The sequence below is a fragment of the Melanerpes formicivorus genome, unplaced genomic scaffold (genome assembly GCF_026170545.1).
Source record: "Melanerpes formicivorus ecotype bairdi unplaced genomic scaffold, bMelFor1.0.p_v2 SCAF_4, whole genome shotgun sequence".
Taxonomy (NCBI): Eukaryota; Metazoa; Chordata; class Aves; order Piciformes; family Picidae; genus Melanerpes; species Melanerpes formicivorus.
In genome coordinates, this window is record NW_027142356.1 from 2,682,692 (window position 1) to 2,697,532 (window position 14,841).

At 51.9% G+C, this 14,841-nt stretch overlaps 1 protein-coding gene across 1 annotated transcript in view; it reads left to right on the forward strand.

Moving 5' to 3' along the window:
- GRID2 (glutamate ionotropic receptor delta type subunit 2) overlaps positions 1 to 14,841 on the forward strand; it is a 474,774-nt gene that overhangs the window by 291,665 nt on the left and 168,268 nt on the right. The gene's annotated exons all lie outside the window — the stretch shown is intronic.

Sequence of the window (14,841 nt, forward strand, 5' to 3'; positions counted from 1 at the left end):
AAACAACCAGGTTGGAAGAGACCTTCAAGATCATCGTGTCCAACCCATCAACCAATCCAACACCACCTAATCAACTAACCCATGGCACCAAACACCCCATCAAGTCTCTCCTGAACACCTCCAATGATGGTGACTCCACCACCTCCCCGGGCAGCCCATTCCAATGGGCAATCACTCTCTCTGTGTAGAACTTCCTCCTAACATCCAACTTAAACCTCCCCTGGTGCAGCCTGAGACTGTGCCCTCTTGTTCTGGTGCTGGCTGCCTGGGAGAAGAGACCAACCTCTGCCTGTCTACAACCTCCCTTCAGGGAGCTGTAGAGAGCAAGAAGGTCTCCCCTGAGTCTCCTCCTCTCCAGGCTAAGCAACCCCAGCTCCCTCTGCCTCTCCTCACAGGCCTGTGCTCCAGACCCCTCCCCAGCTTTGTTGCTCTTCTCTGGACACCTTCCAGCAGCTCAACCTCCTTCCTAAACTGAGGGGCCCAGAACTGGACACAGGACTCAAGGTGTGGCCTAACCAGTGCAGTGTACAGGGGCACAATGACCTCCCTGCTCCTGCTGGCCACACTGTTCCTGATGCAGGCCAGGATGCTGTTGGCCTTCTTGACTTCCTGGGCACACTGCAGGCTCATGTTCAGCCTACCATCGACCAGTACCCTCAGGTCCCTCTCTGTTTGGGAGCTCTCCAGCCACTCTGACCCCAGCCTGTAGCACTGCCTGGGGTTGTTGTGGCCAATGTGCAGAACCCGGCATTTGGGTATATTTTATATTTAATATTTTCTGGAGGCTGGTGTCTTCAGACACTGCCATAACTTATTGGCAAAGTTTATTGGCAGGTTCTGTTACTCAGCTGTGAGGGATACATTCCACATGTGAAGACAGTGAAACAATTTGAGCACAACTCTGAGAATTCCCAATACAGGGATGTAAAGTGGGAATCCTGGTGCTGTGGCCTGTGGTTTCCCACCGGGGCATTCTGTAGCAGACTTGCCAGGGGCTCACAGCTTGCTGCTCTCTCTGGTACCTTCCCAGACACTGCAACTATCATTCAAGCAGCTCTTGGCTCAGAGAGGGCTGAGGCCTCCCTCCCTTGTGCCCAGTTCACATTCTGGAGCTTTTCCTTGGCTCAGAGAGTGCTAAGGGCCTCTCTCTCATGTGGTCTCTCAATGGACTGTAGCCTTTCCATGGCTCCTCTGGGATTCAGTTCTCTTGGGGCTTTTCCCCTTTCTGCCTCCAGCACAGGGCTCTCAGAGTGTTGGTTGCCTTGCTCCAGGAGCAAGGCCAAGTGTAGCTGCTGCCTGCTAGGACAAGCTCTTCAGCATTTGGCTCCTGTTGCTTGCTTGGTGAGCACAAGGCCAGTTGCCTACCTTCTCAGCTGGTTTCAACACTGTCCCAAGACAGTGAATGCCCTTTGGTACCAGAGAAACCTGCTAGCTGCACCTATGGGCTGGGGCATATCCAAAGGTGGCCAGGGGCACACAGAGCTCACAGGTGTGGTACAAGGCTAAGTACACCTGCTACACCTTTACCTGGACCAGCTGCACCCCAGGAAGTGCCCAGGTTAGCACATTCACAGGTGCTTAGCCCAGTGTGTGGGTTAGGGCATGTTTGGGGGGGTTGACCCTTCAGGACAGAGACAGAGGGAGATTCTGTCTCTGAGAGAAAATGTGTGTATCCTTCCCATTGCTACAGGGATCTTCCTCATCCCTGTCTCCCTCCCACAGCCCACAAGGGACTAGGAGCACTAGATAGCTTTGTGCTTTAAAGTTTCTAAGACATTCCCAGTGTGGGAACTGTAAGGAGTTTGGAGTGCTGCATACTAGCTTGATTTGGTTTCTAGTGGTCTAATTAGGGAAGGAGGACTTCTCTCTAGGAAAAAAAATAGTGTTTCATAGTTAATGTGAGTGCTGTGTTCTTATACAAAAGGCAGACGCTGGGATTTGGCTTTTGAATTGAGTTTAGACTGGTCACCAGTGCTAAATGGCTGTTATATCTGATATTCTTTACTCCCTTGCCTGATTTATCTCAACTTTCCTATGTAACAATAAGATTCAAACTCCTGTGGCTCTCCTGGACACTTTATTAGTCCTCCCTAGAATCTCAGCAAGTTTTCTGATGACACCAAGCTGTGTGGTGCAGCGGACAGCTGGAGGGAAGGAATGCCATCCAGAGGGACCTGGACAGGCTGAAGAGCTGAGCCCATGACAACCTCATGAGGTTCAACAAGACCAAGTGCAAGGTCCTGCAGCTGGGGCAGGGCAATCCCAGGCACTGATACAGGCTGGACAGGGACTGGCTTGAGAGCAGCCCTGAAGAAAAGGCCTTGGGGATGCTGGTGGAGGAGAAGCTCAACAGGAGCCAGCAGTGAGCACTTGCAGCCCAGAGAGCCAAGCAGAGCCTGGGCTGCAGCAAGAGAAGTGTGGCCAGCAGGGCCAGGGAGGGGATTCTCCCCCTCTGCTCCACTCTGCTGAGACCACAGCTGGAGCTCTGGGTCCAGTGCTGGAGCCTCTATTAGAGGAAGGATCTGGAGGTGCTGGAAGGTGTCCAGAGAAGGGCCACAAGGATGAGCAGAGGGCTGGAGCTGTAGACAGCCTGAGAGAGTTGGGGCTGTTCAGTCTGGAGAAGGGAAGGCTCCAAGGAGAACATATTCTGGCCTTCCAGTATCTGAAGGAGGCTACAAGAAAGCTGGGGAGGGACTTTTGAGGGTGTCAGGGAGTGATAGGACTGGGGGGAATAGAGCAAAACTAGAAATGGGTAGATTGAGATTGGATGTGAGGAAGAAGTTGTTCCCCATGAGGGTGGTGAGAGACTGGCACAGGTTGCCCAGGGAGGTGGTGGCAGCCTCATGCCTGGGGGTTTTTGCAGCCAGGCTGGATGTGGCTGTGAGCAGCCTGCTGTAGTGTGAGGTGTCCCTGCCCATGTCAGGGGGGTTGGAACTGGCTGAGCCTTGAGGTCCCTTCCAACCCTGACAATTCCATGATTCTATGACCTGGTGTAGCCCAAACTACTCCCCAGTTCTGTTTGTATTCCCAAGTCCTTCACTATCTAGCTCTTCTGGCAGAACTTTAACCATACATCCTATGGGCATCAGCAACGACAGCCCTTGTCTTGGTATATACTATGGATTAGGGTTGTAATGCAAAGAGGAATAAGATAGCACAGCTTCCTATGAGTACAAAGAATTAGAGAGCAACACCTGACCAAAGAGCTGAACAAGTACCATCTGGGATGTCCATGTCATTGTTTGTCACTCCTTGCTGGCACTGCAGGTACACCTATTTGTAATTGCATGGAGCATCTGCTCTACACATGGCCATGCCTGCTGCTGCCTTCAGTCTCCCAGACAGTGTTTGGTTTGGTTTCAACAAGGATTTGGATGGAGAGGAGGCTGGAACTAGATGATCTTCATAGTTTCATAGTTTCATAGTTTCATTCAGGGTTGGAAGGGACCACAAGGATCATCTAGTTCCAACCCCCCTGCCATGGGCAGGGACACCCCACACTAGATCAGGCTGGACAGAGCCTCATCCAGCCTGCTCTTAAACACCCCCAGGGACGGGGCCTCGACCACCTCCCTGGACAACACATTCCAGGGCTTCACCACTCTCATGGGGAAGAACCTCCTCCTCACATCCAGCCTGAATCTCCCCACCTCCAGCTTCATTCCATTCCCCCTAGTCCTATCACTACCTGAGAGCCTGAGAAGTCCTTCCCCAGCCTTCCTGTAGCCCCCTTCAGATACTGGAAGGCGACAATTAGGTCACCTCGGAGCCTTCTCTTCTGCAGACTGTACAGCCCCAACTCCTTCAGTCTGTCCTCATAGGAGAGGTGCTCCAGCCTTGTGGCCCTTCTCTGGACACGTTCCAGCACCTCCACATCCCTCTTGTAATAGGGGCTCCAGAACTGGACACAGTACTCCAGGTGGGGTCTCACCAGGGCTGAGTAGAGGGGGAGAATCACCTCCCTTGCCCTGCTGGCCACACTTCTCCTGATGCAGCCCAGGATCTGATTGGCTTTGCGGGCTGCAAGTGCACACTGAGAGCTCATGTTGAGCTTCTCCTCCACCAGCTCCCCCAAGTCTCTCTCCTCAGGGCTACTTTCCAGCCAGTCCCTGCCCAGCCTGGATTTGTGCCTGGGATTGCCTCGACCCAGATGCAGGACCCTGCACTTGCTCTTATTGAACTTCATGAGGTTGGCTTGTGCCCACCTCTCCAGCCTGTCCAGGTCCCTCTGGATGGCCTCCCTGCCCTCCAGCGTGTCTGCTGCACCACACAGCTTGGTGTCATCAGCAAACTTGCTGAGGGTGCACTCAATGCCACTGTCCATGTCCCCCACAAAGATGTTGAACAAGCCTGGTCCCAGGACTGATCCCTGAGGGACTCTGCTTGTCCCTGGCCTCCACTGGGACATGGAGCCATTGACAGCCACTCTTTGGGTGCGGCCATCAAGCCAGTTCCTTATCCATCTAGTGGTCCACCAATCAAACCCATGTGTCACCAGTTTGGAGCCCAGGATGTGGTGTGGGACAGTGTCGAAGGCTTTGCTCAGCTCCAGGTAAATGACATCAGTTGCTCTCCCCTCAGCTATTAATTTTGTCACCTGCTCATAGAAGGCAACCAGGTTGGTCAGGCAGGATTTGCCCTTGGCAAAGCCATGCTGACTATTCCCAATCACCTCTTCACTATTCTTTTGAGCGAGTAGTGACTCCAGGAGGATCTGCTCCATGATCTTTCCAGGCACAGAGGTGAGACTGACTGGCCTGGAGTTCCCTGGTTCCTCCTTCTTACCCTTTTTGAAGATGGGGGCAATGTTTCCCCTTTTCCAGTCTGTGGGGACTTCACCAGACTGCCAGGACTTTTGAAATATAATAGAGAGGGGTTTAGCAACCTCCTCTGCCAGTTCTCTCAGTACCCGTGGGTGTATCCCGTCGGGTCCCATGGACTTGAACACTTTCAGGTTCTTCAGGTGATCACGAACCTGATCTGCACTTACAATGGGCAGTTCTTCCTCCCCGTCCCTGGCTTTGACTTCCATAACATCAGGAGTGTGGCTAGAGGCCCTTGCAGTGAAGACTGAGGTAAAGAAGTTATTAAGTACCTCAGCCTTTTCCTCATCACATGTGACCATGTCACCAGTTTCCTTTCTGAGGGGGCCCACACCTTCCCTAGGCTTCTTCTTCCCATTCATATACCTGTAAAAGTTCTTAGTGTTCCCTTTAATCTCCCTGGCTAGATTCAACTCAAACTCTGCTTTGGCTTTCCTGACCAGGACTCTTGCTGCTCGGGCAGCTTCCTTATCTCCCCCCTGTTCTACCTGTCCTTCTCTCCACTTCCTGTAGAGTTTCCTTTTAAGTAATAGTGTGTCCAGTAGCTCCTTGCCCATCCAGGCAGGCCTCCTAGCATTCTTACCTGCTTTTCTCTTTGTTGGTATACAGAGCTCCTGGACACAGAGGAGGTGGTCCTTGAATACTGACCAGCTGTCCTGGGTCCCTCTTCCCTCCAGGGCTTTGTCCCAGGACACTTTGGCTAGCAGATCCCTGAAGCCATCAAAGTCTGCACGCCTAAAGTCTAGGGTCGTGAGCTTGGAATACTTCCTCCTGATTGCCCTGAGGAGATTCAATTCAACTGCTTCATGGTCACTGCAGCCAAGGCTGTCTCTGAGCCTCACATTGCTTACCAGCCCTTCCCTGTTGGTGAGAACAAGGTCCAGCATAGCACCATTTCTTGTTGGTTCCTCTACCATTTGGAGGAGGAAGTTGTCTTCTACGCAGTCCAGGACCATCCTGGATTGCTGGTGCCTTGCTGTGTTGTCCCTCCAGCAGATATCCAGGTGGTTGAGATCACCCATGAGGACCAGGGCTTGTGACCTGGAAGCCGCTTCTATTTGCCTGTGGAGCACTCATCTGCTTGGATCTGCTGGTCAGGTGGCCTGTAGGAGACCCCCACAGTAATATCTTCTTCCCCTGTCCTGCCTTTAATTTTGACCCATACACTCTCAACTAGCTCATCATCCCTCCCCAGTTGGAGCTCCACTGATTCCAACTGGCTATTGACATAGAGGGCAACACCTCCTCCTCTCCTTCCCTGCCTATCCTTCCTAAAGAGTTTATACCCATCTATCCCTACATCCCAGTCATGGGATTCATCCCACCAAGTGTCAGTAACAGCCACATCTTTAAGGTCCCTTCCAACCTAAACTATTCTATGAATCAAAGAATTCTATGGTTTAAACCAGAGCACGGAGTTTTGAGACTCTTGTAACATAGCAATACCTTTTCTCTCAGCTGCCCTCTTCAGTTGGACTGCAGTGTGTAAATATTTACAGACATGATTTTGGTGATTTGTAAGAGACACAGGAATTTTTATTGGAAGAGAAGAGTTAGAGGCTAGAGCTCTGAAGTCCCTGGAGAGGCTCAGTTAATATAGAAGTGGATACACTGGAGAGTTGAGGGAGGTGTATTCCATACTGAAGCCTTTCATCTAAACAACAAAAAATGATAGCCAGTACCCTGGGATCATGGAGTCAATAAGGTTGGAAAAGACCTCAGAAATCATCAAGTCCAGTCTGTCACCCAGCACCTCCTGACAAATAAACCAAGGCTCCAGGTGCCACATCAAATCCTTTTTTTAACACCTCCAGGGATGGTGACTCCACCACCTCCCTGGGCAGCACATTCCAATGGCCACTCTGTCTGAGAAGAATTTCTTCCTCAGTTCCAGCCTAAACCTCCCCTGGCACAGCTTGAGACTGTGTCCTCTTTTCTGGTGCTGGGTGCCTGGGAGAAGACACCAACTCCCACCTGGCTACAACCTCCCTTCAGGGAGTTGGAGACAGCAAGAAGGTCTCCCCTGAGCCTCCTCTTCTCCAGGCTAAGCAACCCCAGCTCCCTCAGCCTCTCCTCACAGGGCTGTGCTCCAGACCCCTCCCTAGCTTTGTTGCCCTTCTCTGGACACCTTCCAGCATCTCAACCTCCTTCCTAAGTTGAGGGGCCCAGAACTGGACACAGGACTCAAGGTGTGGCCTAACCAGTGCTGAGCACAGGGCAGAATGACTTCCCTGCTCCTGCTGGCCACACTGTTCCTGATGCAGGCCAGGATGCCATTGGCCTTCTTGGCTGCCTGGGCACACTGCAGGCTCATGTTCAGTCTGCTATCAACCAGCACCCCCAGGTCCCTTTCTGCCTGGCTGCTCTCAGCCACTCTGACCCCAGCCTGTAGCTCTGCATGGGGTTGTTGTGGCCAAAGTGCAGCACCTGGCATTTGGACTTGTTGAATGCCATCCTGTTGGACTCTGCCCATCTGTCCAACCTGACAAGATCCCTCTGCAGAGCCCTTTCACCCTCTAAAAGATCAACTCCTGCCCCCAGCTTGGCGTCATCTGTACATTTATTGATGATGGACTCAATGCCCTCATCCAGATCATCAATGAAGATGTTAAAGAGCACAGGGCCCAGCACTGATCCCTGGGGCACACCACTGGTGCCTGGCTGCCAGCTGTATGTGGCACTATTCACCACCACTCTCTGGGCTCAGCCTCCAGCCAGTTCCTAACCCAGCTCAGAGTGCTGCTGTCCAAGCCAGGGGCTGACAGCTTGGCCAGGAGTTTGCTGTGTGGGTGGTGTCAGAGGCCTTGCTGAAGTCCAGGTAGACTTGCTATCCAGTCCCCTCACTCAATCTGCAATACACTGTGATCTCTATGGCAGTAGAGACTCTTCAGTGACTTTGGCCATGCAGTGCTGTGGGTTGCATTAAAAACAGCTGCTCCTGACTCTGAACTACAAATTCAGCCACAAGTAATTCATTTAACTTCTGTTATCTCAGAGATGTTTACTTATGACTAATGAAGAAGCAGATTCATAGATTCAGGCCATGGAGGATTTCAGTCATGTTAAAATTTACTGCCCTGGCTTCTTGACTTTGTTCTTTTCCACTTGCTCATCTTGGAAAACCAATTGGCAAAAGCCCTTTATTTTGCTTCTTTTCAAATGACCTTCTGGCATGTGGACAGAAAATGTTGCTAAGGCCTCCTTTTCAGTAACTTTCCTCTTATTTATCCTCTGTATTTGCACTTGGCCTCTCAATCCACTCCTCACAAGTTTTGCTCTCTGCCTGCCTCATTGTACTGCATCCAGTTCTGGAGCTTCTATTACAGGAAGGATCTGGAGGTGCTGGAAGGTGTCCAGAGAAGGGCCATGAGGACGAGCAGAGGGCTGGAGCTGCTCTGCTATGGAGACAGACTGAGAGAGTTGGTGTTGTTCAGTCTGGAGAAGAGAAGGCTCTGAGGAGACCTAATTGTGGCCTTCCAGGATCTGAAGGGGGCTCCAAGAAAGCTGGGGAGGGACTTTTAAGGGTGTCAGGGAGTGATAGGACTGGGGGGAATGGATACAAGCTGGAGAGGGTAGATTGAGATTGGATGTTAGAAGAAGTTGTTCCCCATGAGGGTGGTGAGAGACTGGCACAGGTTGCCCAGGGAGGTGGTGGCAGCCTCATGCCTGGAGGTGTTTGCAGCCAGGCTGGATGTGGCTGTGAGCAACCTGCTGTAGTGTGAGGTGTCCCTGCCCATGGCAGGGGGGTTGGAACTGGCTGAGCCTTGAGGTCCCTTCCAGCCCTGACAATTCTGTGATTCTGTGATTGTGCAGGGAGTGGTCTGTATTGCTGCAAGCATTTTTCTTGGGTCTCACTGTGCCCTCACTGGTCCTGCTGCTCTGCCCCATTGACTTGGTCTCTCCTCAGGTATCTGTTATTCAACAAAGAGAAGTCCAAGGTTCTTTCCCTGGGGAGCAGCAGTGCCACGCACCTGTGCATGCTGAGGGCTACCCAACTGACTGAGCACTGGCACAGGTTGCCTAGGGTGTGTCTAACAGATTGCTCTGGGGAGTCTCTGACCTTGGAGATACTCAAAAGTAGCCTGGACATGCTCCTATGCAACTGGCTGTAGGTTACCATGCTTGAGTGGGATGTGTTTGTACAAGATGGTTTTTGGGGGTCTTCTCCTACCTTAACCAGTGTGAGCTGTATTATAATTGACAAAATATAGGTAATACTCCAATGCCATATTATAGAGACCTTGCTCATTTTTGGTGCTATTCCATCCAAACACATTTTTTCCCTTTGACTTCAGCCCAGGTGTTGTTGCTATTCCCTCAAATGTTGTCCTCATTGAAACAGGCCAGAGTTGGAAATCTGCCATATCAATAAGGACTGAAAAAGAACCATCTCAGAGGAAATGTGGTTTGCTAAAAACTTCAGCAACAACTTCACTGCCATTAGCTGAATCACCTAGCTGCAGTGGCACAGTGTCTATTTATACTTGCTGAGAACCTACTTTAATCTCCTGAAGGTTTTCTATTAGCTTCCTACTACTTTATGGGCTCTTCTTATGAGATACTCTGGAGAACATTCTGCTCCTGCCAGTACTGAAGAAAACAAATTATTTAAGAAACTCAGCTCCAGCATTTAGAGTTCTTCCCAACCCTCTTTGTGTAATGGGTTGGGTTTTGAGGCAGGTGAAGTGCTGTGTAATTGTTGCTTGCAAAACACATGAAGGTCAATCAGGAAAAGTGCAAGGTCCTGCACCTGGGGAAGAAGAACAGCAGGCACCAGGACAGGTTGGGAGCTGCCCTGCTGGAAAGCAGCTCCACAGAGAAAGAGCTTGGAGTGCTGGTGGGCAGCAAGTTCTGCATGGGACAGCAATGTGCCCTGGTGGCCAAGAGAGCCAATGGGATCCTGGGGTGCAGCAAGAAAAGTGTGGCCAGTAGGGCTAGGGAGGTTCTGCTCCCCCTCTGCTCTGCCCTGCTCAGACCACAGCTGCAATCCTGTGTCCAGTTCTGGGCTCCCCAGTTCCAGAGAGACAGAGACCTGCTGGAGAGAGTCCAAGGGAGAGCCAGGAGGATGCTTAGGGGACTTGAGCATCTTCCCTGGGAAGAGAGACTGAGAGCCCTGGGGCTGTTGAGTCTGGAGAAGAGAAGGCTGAGAGGGGATCTGATCAATGTCTATCAATAGCTGAGGGCTGGGGGTCAAGGGGAGGGGGCCAAGCTCTTTTGGCTGCTGCACAGCAGTAAGCCAAGGAACAATGGAGACAAACTTGACCAGAGAAGGTTTCATCTCAGCATGAGGAGAAACTTCTTTAGAGTGAGGGTGGCAGAGCCCTGGAGCAGGCTGCCCAGAGAGGTTGTGGAGTCTCCTCTGGAGACTTTCAACCCCCCCTAGATGCATTCCTGTGCAGACTGCCCTGGGTGATGCTGCTTTGGCAGGGGGGTTGGACTCAATGATCTCTGGAGTTCCCTCCCAACCTCTACTGTACTGTGGTACTGTAAGCTTAATTAGCTTACTAGAATTCAACTGAACACAAAACAAAATAGTGAAGCTATACAGGAAACTACAATGTTTTGTAATTAATACAAAGGACACAATTCAAGGCTCAGCCAGTTCCAGCCCCCCTGCCGTGGGCAGGGACACCTCACAGTACAGCAGGTTGCTCACAGCCACATCCAGCCTGGCTGCAAACACCTTCAGGCAGGAGGCTGCCATCACCTCCCTGGGCAACCTGTGCCAGTCTCTCACCACCCTCATGGGGAACAACTTCTTCCTAACATCCAATCTGAATCCACTCATTTCTAGTTTTGCTCCATTCCCCCCCCCCCCCCAATCCTATCACTCCCTGACACCCTCAAAAGTCCCTCCCCAGCTTTCTTGTAGCCCTCTGCAGATACTGGAAGGCCACAAGAAGGTCTCCTCAGAGCCTTCTCTTTTCCAAACTGAACAGCCCCAACTCCCTCAGTCTGTCCTCATAGCAGAGCAGCTCCAGCCCTCTGCTCATCGTCATGGCCCTTCTCTGGACACCTTCCAGCACCTCCAGATCCTTCCTGGAACAGAGGTTCCAGAACTGGACACAGAGCTCCAGCTGTGGTCTCAGCAGAGTGGAGCAGAGGGGCAGAATCCCCTCCCTGTCCCTGCTGGCCACACTTCTCTTGCTGCAGCCCAGGCTCTGCTTGGCTCTCTGGGCTGCAAGTGCTCACTGCTGGCTCTTGTTCAGCTTCCCCTTCCCCAGCACCCCCATGGCCTTTTCTTCAGGGCTGCTCTCCAGCCAGTCCCTGCCCAGCCTATATTGGTGCCTGGGATTGCCCCAGTCTTGCTGCATGATCTTGCCCTTGGTCTGGTTGAACCTCATGAGGTTGTCATGGGCTCAGCTCTGCAGCCTGTCCAGGTCACTCTGTATGGATCCTTCCCTCCAGCTGTCTGCTGCACTGCACAGCTTGGTGTCCTCAGTGAACTTGCTGAGTGTGCACTCAATGCCACTGTCCATGGCACCAACAAAGATGTTGAACAAGCCTGGTCCCAAGACTGATGAAAACCAAATGAGGCAAAAGAGAAAGTGGAATTGGCTATCTGTGGCATCTGTATAGCTGTCTGTTGTCTTCCAAAGGCATCCCAGGGTGAATATTTTGCTCATAATTGCTATGATTTCTAATATGAATTTATACTTCATTTGGGTAAAAAAAAAATGGATAAATTAGTTTCAGGTCAAGTAATCATTTTGGGCTTATCAGAGTTGACCTGTGTACAGTACATCCCTATTCAAGGAAACAGGGGAGAACAATTTAGCCAGGAGCTGAATGTTCCAGGCAAACAGGGGTTTGGAGGGCAACTCATGGTCATTTCCCATTGCTCTTCTGGTCTATGTGAAGTCCCTCCTGTGCCACAGCTGTAACCACCCATGAGGCTCTCCACACCCCCAGCTGGTGGGTGGATGCCAGGAAAATTGCCTGCAAACTCTAAAGACAGGAGTAGCAAAGTGGATTAAAGCTGCTGACAGAAAGGTTTCCCTTCTTCAGCTGTTGATATTCTTTTTCTTAGACCTCTTGTAACACTAAAATGTGTATGGGAGGTCAAAAGTAACATTGAAAGGACACAACTATTGCTGCCAAACAAATCATAGAATCAATAAGGTTGGAAAAGACCTCAGAGATCAGCAACTCCAACCCGTCACCCAGCACCTCCTGACAACTAGACCATGGCTCCTAGTGCCACATCCAATCCCCTCCTGAACACCTCCAGGGATGGTGACTCCACCACCTCCCTGGGCAGCACATTCCAATGGCCAGTCTCTCTTGCTGGGAGGAATTACTTCCTAACATCCAGCCTAAACCTCCCCTGCAACAGCTTGAGACTGTGTCCTCTTGTTCTGGTGCTGGGTGCCTGGGAGAAGAGACCAACCCCCACCTGGCTACAACCTCCCTTCAGGGAGTTGTAGAGAGCAATGAGGTCTCCCCTGAGCCTCCTCTTCTCCAGGCTAAGCAACCCCAGCTCCCTCAGCCTCTCCTCACAGGGCTGTGCTCCAGACCCCTCCCCAGCTTTGTTGCCCTTCTCCGGACACCTTCAAGTCTCTCAATGTCCTTCTTAAACTGAGGAGCCCAGAACTGGACACAGGACTCAAGGTGTGGCCTAACCAGTGCTGAGCACAGGGCAGAATGACTTCCCTGCTCCTGCTGGCCACACTGTTCCTGATGCAGGCCAGGATGCCATTGGCCTTCTTGACCACCTGGGCACACTGCTGGCTCATGTTCAGCTGCTGTCAACCACTACTCCCAGGTCCCTCTCTGCCTGGCTGCTCTCCAGCCACTCTGACCCCAGCCTGTAGCACTGCATGGGGCTGTTGAGGCCAAAGTGCATCGCTCAATTAAGTTAACCAATCCATTGCTTTCCCCTGTTGCTTGAATGAAGGTCCACCCTTGGCAAAGGTCCTTAGCAAAGCTGGTATAATGAGAGCTGCTGGGGTCTTTTATTTGTATTTTCCATTTAGTTGCCTTCCCAGCATGCAATTTAAGGGGATTGCCTTCATTACAACAGCATCCTGGTGTAGGAATCTCCTGCTGCTTATGTTTTGTTCTTCCATTGTCAGTAGGAGAGGGGAGAGATCATAAAGTGGGACTTCAATTTTCAGTGCTTTGGAAGTTAGTGAGGTGGTGTTGGGTTAAAAATAGGTGATACCTCAACTACCAGACAAAAGCTGAGATGAAGGAACATGTGTGGGTTTGGCTGAAGAGGCTGCTGCCCCCACAATAAGGTAACAGTGAGGGGTAAAGATAGAAAGCTTCTGCAAACAGGCTGTTAAGGGGTCATAGAATCATGGAATTGTCAGGGTTGGAAGGGACCTCAAGGCTCAGTCAGTTCCAACCCCCCTGCCATGGCCAGGGACACCTCACACTACAGCAGGTTGCTCACAGCCACATCCAGCCTGCCTGCAAACACCTCCAGGCATGAGGCTTCCACCACCTCCCTGGGCAACCTGTGCCAGGCTCTCACCACCCTCATGGGGAACAACTTCTTCTTAACATCCAATCTGAATCTACCCACTTCTAGTTTTGCTCCATTCCCCCCAGTCCTATCACTCCCTGACATCCTCAAAAGTCCCTCCCCGGCTTTCTTGGAGCCCCCTTCAGATACTGGAAGGCCATAAGAAGGTCTCCTCAGAGCCTTCTCTTCTCCAGACTGCACAACCCCAACTCCAGCTCTCTGCTCATCCTCGTGACCCTTCTCTGGACACCTTCCAGTACCTCCAGATCCTTCTTGTATTAGGGACTCCTGAGCTAGACTCAGTGCTCCAGCTGTGGTCTCAGCAGAGTGGAGCAGAGGGGGAGAATCCCCTCCCTGGCCCTGCTGGCCACACTTCTCTTGCTGCAGCCCAGGTTCTGCTTGGCTCTCTGGGCTGCAAGTGCTCACTGCTGGCTCCTGTTGAGCTTCTCCTCCACCAGCACCCCCAAGGCCTTTTCTTCAGGGCTGCTCTCCAGCCAGTCCCTGCCCAGCCTATATCAGTGCCTGGGATTGCCCTGACCCAGCTGCAGGACCTTGCCCTTGGTCTTGTTGAGCCTCATGAGGTTGTCATGAGCCCAGCTCTGCAGCCTGTCCAGGTGACTCTGGATGGATCCTTCCCTCCAGCTGTCAGCTTCACCACACAGCTTGGTGTCCTCAGTGAGCTTGCTGAGGGTACATTTAATGCCTCTGTCCATGGCACCAACAAAGATGTTAAACAAGCCTGGTCCACCACTTGGCCTCCACTTGGCCATGGACCATTGACAGCCACCCTTTGGGTGCAGCCCTCGAGCCAGTTCTGTATCCACTGAATGCTCCATCCATGGAACCCATCCTGCACCAGCCTGGACACCAGGATGTGGTGTGGGACAGTGTCAAAGACTTTGCTCAGGTCCAGGTCAATGACCTCAGTTGCTCAGATTCATCATTTGATGTTATGCCCTTGTCACAGAAGGGCACCGGGTTTGTCAGGCAGGATTTGCCCTTGGTGGTGCTGTGCTCATTGTGCCCAGTCACCTCTGCATTACTCTTCTGCCTCAGCAGTGCCTCCAGGAGGATCTGCTCCATGATCTTACCAGGCACAGAGGTGACACTGCCTGGCCTGTAGTTCCCTGGGCCATCCCTCTTTCCCTTCTTGAAAATGGGAGCTATGTTCCCCCTTTCCCAGTCACTGGGGACCTCCCCAGACTGCCAGGACTTCTGGAATATGATATGGTTTAGCAGCCTCCTCCCCAGCTCCCTCAGCACCCCTGGGTGTATCCCATCAGGTCCCATGGACTTGAACACTTTCAGGTTCTTCTGATGGTCACAACCTGATCTTCACTCACCATGGGCAGTTCCTTCTTCCAGTCCCTGCCATTATCTTCCATTATTCTGGGAGTGTGGCTGGAGCCCTTGCCAGGGAAGACTCCTAGGTAAAGAAGTCCTCGAGAACCTCAGCCTTCTCCATGTCACTCATCACCAGCTCGCCTGTTTCCTTGCCGAGGGGGCCCACACCTTCCCCAGGCTTCTTTTTGCCATTATACATCATGA